This window comes from Rhipicephalus sanguineus, chromosome 1 (genome assembly GCF_013339695.2).
Source record: "Rhipicephalus sanguineus isolate Rsan-2018 chromosome 1, BIME_Rsan_1.4, whole genome shotgun sequence".
Classification (NCBI taxonomy): domain Eukaryota; kingdom Metazoa; phylum Arthropoda; class Arachnida; order Ixodida; family Ixodidae; genus Rhipicephalus; species Rhipicephalus sanguineus.
Window position 1 is genome coordinate 289,940,750 of NC_051176.1, and position 8,454 is coordinate 289,949,203.

Sequence of the window (8,454 nt, forward strand, 5' to 3'; positions counted from 1 at the left end):
TATTTCTTTCTCCTCTTAATCGTGGGTACGCGGATTCGAATCACTCCCCGCGAAGCAATGCCCCCCTCCCCCGATCATCCCCCCAGAATTTCTTTCTCTCTTTTTTTATTCCTCATTCATTCTCTCTTATCGTGGGTACGCGGATTCGAATCACTCCCCGCGAAGCAATTCCCCCCCCCCCCCCCCCCCGCCCCGCCCCTAGAATTTCTTTCTCTACTTTTATTTCTCATTCTTTCTCTCTTATCGTGGGTACGCGGATTCGAATCACTCCCCGCGAAGCAATCCCCCCCCCCCCTAGAATTTCTTTCTCTCTAAACTTTTATTTCTCATCTTTTTCTCTCTTATCGTGGTACGCGGATTCGAATCACTCCCCCCGACGCAAACCCCCCCCCCCCCCCCCTAAATTTCTCTTTCTCTATTTTTTATTCCTCATCTTCTTTCCTCTCTATCGTGGGTACGCGGATTCGAATCACTCCCCGCGAAGCAATTCCCCCCCCCCCCCCCTCCCTCTCATTCCTCCTCCCCCCCCCCCCCCCCCCCCCGCCCCTATTTCTTTCTCTACTTTTATTTCTCATTCATTCTCTCTTATCGTGGGTACGCAGATTCGAATCACTCCCGCGAAGCAATCCTCCCCCCCCCCCTAGAATTTCTTTCTCTATTTTTATTTCTCATTCTTTCTTTCTTATCGTGGGTACGCAGATTCGAATCACTCCCCGCAAAGCAATCCCCCCCCCTAGAATTTCTTTCTCTACTTTTATTTCTCATTCTTTCTCTCTTATCGTGGGTACGCGGATTCGAATTCACTCCCCTCGACGAACACCCCCCCCCACCCCCCCCCTAGAATTTCTTCTCTATTTTATTCCTCATTCATTCTCTCTTATCGTGGGGACGCGGATTCGAATCACTCCCCGCGAAGCAATTCCCCCCCCCCCCTAGAATTCTTTCTCTATTTTTATTCCTCATTCATTCTCTCTTATCGTGGGTACGCAGATTCGAATCACTCCCCGCAAAGCAATCCTCCCCCCCCCCCCCCCCCTAGAATTTCTTTCTCTATTTTTATTTCTCATTCTTTCTTTCTTATCGTGGGTACGCGGATTCGAATCACTCCCCGCGACGCAACCCCCCCCCCCCTAAAATTTCTTTCTCTATTTTTATTCCTCATTCATCTCTCTCTATCGTGGGGTACGCAGATTCGAATCACTCCCCGGCGAAGCAACCCCCCCCCCCTAGAATTTCTTTCTCTATTTTTTATTCCTCATTCATTCTCTCTATCGTGGGTACGCAGATTCGAATCACTCCCCGCAAAGCAATCCCCCCCCCCCTAGAATTTCTTCTCTACTTTATTTCTGATTCTTTTCTCTCTTATCGTGGGTACGCGGATTCGAATCACTCCCCGCGACGCAACCCCCCCCCCTAGAATTTCTTTCTCTATTTTTATTCTCATTCATTCTCTCTTATCGTGGGTACGCGGATTCGAATCACTCCCCGCGAAGCAATTCCCCCCCCCCTAGAATTTCTTTCTCTATTTTATTCCTCATTCATTCTCTTCTTATCGTGGGTACGCAGATTCGAATCACTCCCCGCAAAGCAATCCTCCCCCCCCCTAGAATTTCTTTCTCTATTTTTATTTCTCATTCTTTCTTTCTTATCGTGGGTACGCGGATTCGAATCACTCCCCGCGACGCAACCCCCCCCCCCTAGAATTTCTTTCTCTATTTTTATTCCTCATTCATTCTCTCTTATCGTGGGTACGCAGATTCGAATCACTCCCCGCGAAGCAACCCCCCCCCCCTAGAATTTCTTTCTCTATTTTTATTCCTCATTCATTCTCTCTTATCGTGGGTACGCAGATTCGAATCACTCCCCGCAAAGCAATCCCCCCCCCCCTAGAATTTCTTTCTCTACTTTTATTTCTCATTCTTTCTCTCTTATCGTGGGTACGCGGATTCGAATCACTCCCCGCGACGCAACCCCCCCCCCCCTAGAATTTCTTTCTCTATTTTTATTCCTCATTCATTCTCTCTTATCGTGGGTACGCGGATTCGAATCACTCCCCGCGAAGCAATTCCCCCCCCCCCCCTAGAATTTCTTTCTCTATTTTTATTCCTCATTCATTCTCTCTTATCGTGGGTACGCGGATTCGAATCACTCCCCGCGAAGCAATCCCCCCCCCCCCCAGAATTTCTTTCTCTATTTTTATTTCTCATTCTTTCTCTCTTTCCTTCTCTCTGTACTCGTTGTCTCGCCCATGAGAGTTACTGCAGGCCACGCCCGACAAATCGGCGCACGTGTGCTGGGAGCGAAGCAGAAGATGACGAAGAGGATGAAGAGTGCGCGTGCCAGTTAATGATGATGATTATTTTTGTTCGCAGCTCACGGACAAACGGCCGCCTTAGAGGGACACTAAAGAGAAACAATGAATCGATTTAGATTGATAAATTGTACTCTGCGAACTCTGATGCCGTTAATTAGAGGAGAAAATCAACGTCGAAGTTTCATTTTTTTTTAATTTCGCGCCGAAAGCTCCGCGCGTGAAGTCACGGATTTCAAAGTGTATTTCTCGTATTTTCGCGACAAGGGCTCAACGAAATTTCCCGAAACTTGATATGTTAAGCCTATGACCCCATTAGAAGACAATGCATTTCATTTTTACAGATTAGGAACTACGTGGGACCTAGTATACGCCATCAAAATCTCTGAAGTCATGGTGTTTGGTGCGGGAATTTCAAAGTGGCGTCGCCACCCGAATTTTCTTCTTGCGCGTTTTCTCGCTTACCAAGCGTCTTCTCGCGACATGCGCGGCGATTTTGCAACTGTGAAAGAGTAATTTACTGATATGAGAAAAATCGTTTTCTCTTTAGTGTGCCTTTAAACAGCTCCGCTGATAAAATTGGGATCTTCAGTTGTGTTGTGACCGGCACTGCATTCTCCGAAAAAGGAGGAGGGATAACGACGTGTGCAGGTGTGCAGGTGCCATCCGCAGCGTCTGTGCCCGCGCGTGAACCACGCCGAACGCGCTTTCCCATGCATTCCTTCTACCTGCCGGTGCGACGTAGCCGTTGTCTTGCTGGATCTCCGTGGAAAGCAGTGCTCTTGCGAAGAAAAAAAAAGGGGGGTGGGGGGTAGCAAGGACCACGAGGCCGGCGCGTGATCAGCGGGGTGTCCCGGACCTCCTTGCCCTCTTGCAATCGGCCACCACCAAGGGGACACGCTCCTCCTACCTTTTCCTTGACTCTTTTCTCTCTCCCCCCCCCCCCCCCCCCAAAGGCGCTGAGCCGCGCTCCCGCAAGGGCTGCAGAAAATAGTGCCTTCTTCCTCTCCTTCAACCACTCATTCAGTAGGAGGCTCGGCGTCAGTCGACATTTAAAGATGTCTCTGTAATCATCTTACTCAATGTACGTATTTGTAAATACAGTTGTTTCTGAAAGCCCGAGCGTCCTGAGTGTCGGGGCCCCACGCTGTAAGGTCTCCCAGCCCTTTGTGGTGGCTTTGGCACTCACGTACCCAGTCCCCCAGTCGCAACAGTGGTGAAGTAACTTCGAATTCCTAAGCACAATCCTGAGACGAAAAATCCTTGAACCGGGGGTGTCACTGGAACCAACATTTCGGCACTGCTGGCTTGACAAAAGACAAGTACACTTGTCTAAACCTTGGCTCCAGTGATGCCCCCCCGTTCAAGGATTTTTTTCGAAAAATTCTTGAACAGGGGGTATCACTGGAGCCAAGGTTTAGACAAGTGGACTTGTCTTTGTCAAGGCAGCAGTGGCGTGCCAACTTGTTCTCGAGTAGGGGGGCCAGCATATATATATATATATATATATATATATATATATATATATATATAGATATCTATATATATATATATCTATATATATATATATATATATATATATATATATATATATATATAATATTGTACGGAGAAAGAGAAGGGGAACTTCTTCATTCGCACACAGTATGGTGTGATTCGATTCTTGATATGTAATGAGAAAATGAGAATTTGCTTGGCTATGTTTAACATCATAGAAGAAGTACAGTCAGTTTACACTGGGACAACCATAGGTATGATAGTATAAGGAACACTTTTTATACATTAACCACACAACCTTATGCATCAACACAATTATGTAGATGGCGGCTTTCCCAGTATAACATTTGTATCTTTCAACGAAATTTCGTTACTGTCTAAAAAGCTGTTCACTAATGATTGCGCTTATAATGTAGGTAGCAATGAGTGCACATTTTTCTTTTCATTAATTAATACTGCACTTTCTTGCACATATGCATGTTTCAGTATATTATATTTTTGCCTTGTTTGTTCTTAGTGAAAAATAGTGTGTTGTTATTATTATTATTGTTATTATTATTATTATTATTATCATCATCATCATCATCATCATCATCATAACCATTGTTGTTAACTTGCCAACCACAAGCTTCCCTTAAAGGGACACTAAAGAGCAAAACGATTTTTCTCGCATTAGTAAAGTAGTCTTCCACGATACCAAAAACACCACGCTTGCTGCGAGAAAACGCGCAAAAAGAAAATACAGGTGGCGACGCCACCTTGGAATTCCCGCACCATTTGCCGTGACGTCACATATTTTTGACGGCGCCTGCTTGGGCCTACGTAGTTGCTAATCGGTTAAATCGATGTACATTGTCCTCTGAGGGGGCCAGATACTTTACATAACGAGTTTGTGGAAATTTCGTCGCGCCAGTGGCGCCAAAATACGTTAAATGCTCTTTGAAATCGTTTACGTCACGAATTACAAAGTTCGGCGCGAAATTTAAAAATGAAAGCTTGAACTTGGTTTTCTCCTCTAATAATAGACCTATGGTGGTGAAATAAATTACACAAGAGTTCTCCGAGCACACTTTATCAATCTAAACCAATTCATTGTTTCTCTTTAGTGTCCCTTTAAAATGATGTAAGAATTTGTGTATTAGAGGCGTATTACATTCTTTATACTCAACGTATTTGCATTTGCGACCTTGCTTGGAAGGCATTGCAGCCCCTCCAAGTATATGCGCCTATGGTAACAGTGTAAGTGCGGATCTTCTTTGAAAAAATTGCGGGCGATTATAGCGCTAACCTACGCCGCATTGTTTTTTTCTCATGCACACAACATGCACACAACATCTGCTCGTAACGCGATGAAACAAGCGACGCGAAAATGATCAGTCGTGTTGTGAGCGCTTATGCACGACTGCGTAAAAATATGAGAACACACTATATTTTAATGCAGCATATTTTTTTACCATTGGTGCTTCGCCATTCGTCAAATTTTTCGGTCTGCCATAAAATTGTCTGCTTGTTACGAGACATCACAAATCTGAGAAAACTCGCGGCGTTAAAATGACGTATGCACATTAAGCATCGCATTATTATGCTAAACTATACCTACACTTTTTCGGACTAGCCGGAAAGTGTCTCATTCTGAACGCAATTCAGGAAGGTTGCCCGCCGCTCACAAAGGCAGAGGCTAATTATAGCAGCGGCGAGATGAATTCATATGAGTCTAATAAATATTTTCCGTTATGGTATAAGGATGTTGAGCTGTTTGTGGGCGTATACAATTCTTCGAACGCAGCTTTGCTGAGAGAGGGGAGGAGAGAGAAATAAACAGCGCTGGGCGTGTGTACTTCTTTGCCATCCGAGTTGTATTTTGCGCTGTACAAGTCAATTCAAGATGAATCAAGATAAAATAGCCCGGCTGTCAATTCAGGCTCCTTAGTCCAGAAAACCGTGGACCTTGACGATCTTCCTGGTCCGGTAGAACACGTGGCGGGGCAGGCTTGAAAGCTGGGCTTCCCAATGTGTCCACTGCCTTGTTCGTCGCATTTTTGCAAGCCGCCGCGATCGCTGAAAGCTACCATACGAGGCAAAGCAGCTTGATTGGAGACTACAGCGGAAACCTTTTTTAGCTCTCTCAGTTCGGCCCAAATAAAACACTTAACACTTCTGCATTCTCATCAACCCATAGCAGCTTGCATATAGAGCAGCGGTGATGCTATTCCTTTTCAATGAAAGAAAAATGAATATCCTGAAACAGGAAGAGCTTTTCATCGGTCCATAAAGCGTTTACTGGTTCCCGCCCGTATTTGTGTCGTCGATTATGTAAATTTCGGGCCAGGTAAAGCAGAATAAAAGCATGACAGTGTGTTCTAACTTTACAGTGCCGCTGCTCAGCGGTAGCCTCCTTTAGAATGCTGCAGTGCAAGGCGCGAAAGCGTCGCATAGGCGGCCTGCACCGCAGAGAGCGTATACAGTGCGTGGTCGTGAGACGCGGAAGACAACTTTCACAGCAGAAGCGTAGGACAAATTTCTTTATATAATGACGTGATTGCTGTGTTGAAAGAAAAAACTTCGCCACAGTGGTTTGTTTCCCAATGTGCAAGCAAGTCACCACGGTCGAAAGAAGGGGGGCTCCGCCCCCCTAACTTTTCTCAGTGGTGGGCTAGCGCCCCCCTTGCCCCCCCCCCCCCCCGGTAGATACGCCTATGAGGCAGTAGTGTTGCTGCCTTGACGAAGACAAGGCCACTTGTCGAAACCGCGTGGCTTCCCAGTGTGTTTAATACTTTACAATGGGGCCCCATCTGTTTCTAATAGGCGGTGAAGCCGCACGCTTTGTAGTGTGATACTGCAATTTTACCGGAATGTTCCAGTGGGTCTCTGCTGCTTATAACCGGGAGTCGTTTTTGGTAACTAGCTTTTTTCGTCAGATATCTTTTTTTTTTTCCCCATTCAGTTATGGCAGGACGCCGTTGCTACCGCCGAGAGATGGCGCCACGTACAGACGTCCCCAAATGCTGGGAATATCTCTTCAAGTTTCCATCTTCCCCTGAACTTCTGTCTTTTTCGGATAAGCACAAGGCTGAATTTCGATAGTTCGCAATCTGGCGGCCGCACTACAGCCGGCGAAGCATTGCGCGAATCACGCAGACAGAGACGCGACGTCGAACTGGCGTAATCAATGCTTGTTTAGCGTAGTGAAAGAGTTTAGCGTCTCAACGTGCCTTCTTTGAACAAAGGAAATTCTTATGGGTGTTTTATTCACAATGTCGACGCAAGCGTCCATAGCCTTTCTTTTTTAACACGAAAGTGATGCACTTGAACATAGGTTCCCTTTTTTGCGGCTTCCGCGGTCTATAAAATGATTTCTACATTTACGCGAAATATAGTACTGCCGTGGCCAGAAGCTGCATTATGACGATAACGACACCAGCGACGGCAGCGCCAACGTATGTGCAGCGATAGCGAAGTTTACTAATTCATCACGATTGCGTTTCGCATTCCTCTTTCTATGCCCCGGATGGGATGACTACGCAACAAGCATAAGGTGGTCGGCTGGAGAAAAAGCACCGCTTCTTTTCTTGCGTAAAGTTTCCTTGTTGTACAGTGGTATGAGGAAAGGGATTTCATCGAGGGTGAGCACCTGGACTACGTGACAACTCCTGAAGAAGTGTGACCAGCCGTGGTGGTTAGTTTCAAATCATTTGAACGGATGAGTTGTGCAAGTCGAAGGAATATATGGGTTTGCTTTCGGAACGACCGTTGAGCCCGTTACTTGCGAATTGCTTAGTGACTAGAAATGCGAGAAACTGAATAAAGGAACAGACGAGACAAGTGTTCGTGTTTAATTGTTTTGTCGGCTGGAGTTTGAACTCCAGCCGATAAAACACTTTTTTCGACAAAACTTTTTTCGTTGGAGTTTCAACTCGTCTTCTGGTCGCGCATCGTGCCCTTCGGGAGGCCGGACCAATACATAGCTTGCATTGACGTCACCATGGCCGCCATCTTGAGGGACCGGCGGGTTGAGACGCTCCTTGAGCTTTTGTTCGAACGCGTCGAGCAATAAACGGTGACGGCTCGCCATCAGATTAGTGCCGGTGCACCCAAGCATCTTTCACACCAAAACCCCCGCGTTCCTTTGTGTTCCCCCTTGCCGCGGCTGGCGAACAAAAGAAAGCGGGGAGAGCACAAAAGAGCGTGTGGACCGAACACCTGGGTGTCCTCCTCTGGACTGACACACTCTAATGAGATAAAAAGGTCACGGTGGCCGCCATGTTGGGGGACCAAGCGCAAAGAACCTGTCTCTGACGTCACGTGCAAGGCATGTATAGAGAGTTTTAGCTATAGTCGGGTACAACTTTAGAAAAAAGGAGAGGCCCCGCCCATATGACCGAAGCGCGGCAGCCGATTGCCTCCGCGGCAAAGAAATAGTCCCGCTTCTTCTCCTTGAGCGGAGGCACCGGCCGTCCGGCTCGTGACGTCAGTCTAGAGCGCGCGCCCATTGGTGGAAGCGCGTGTGCATCCGCCTTTGAGGTGCAAATGCCGCTTTTTTCTAAAGTTGTACCCGACTATAGTTACGGAAATACGGTTCGCAAATACGCTACCGTATGACGGTACCGCGCCTCCTTTCAAGGTCGTCGACCTTTTGCCGGTGAAGG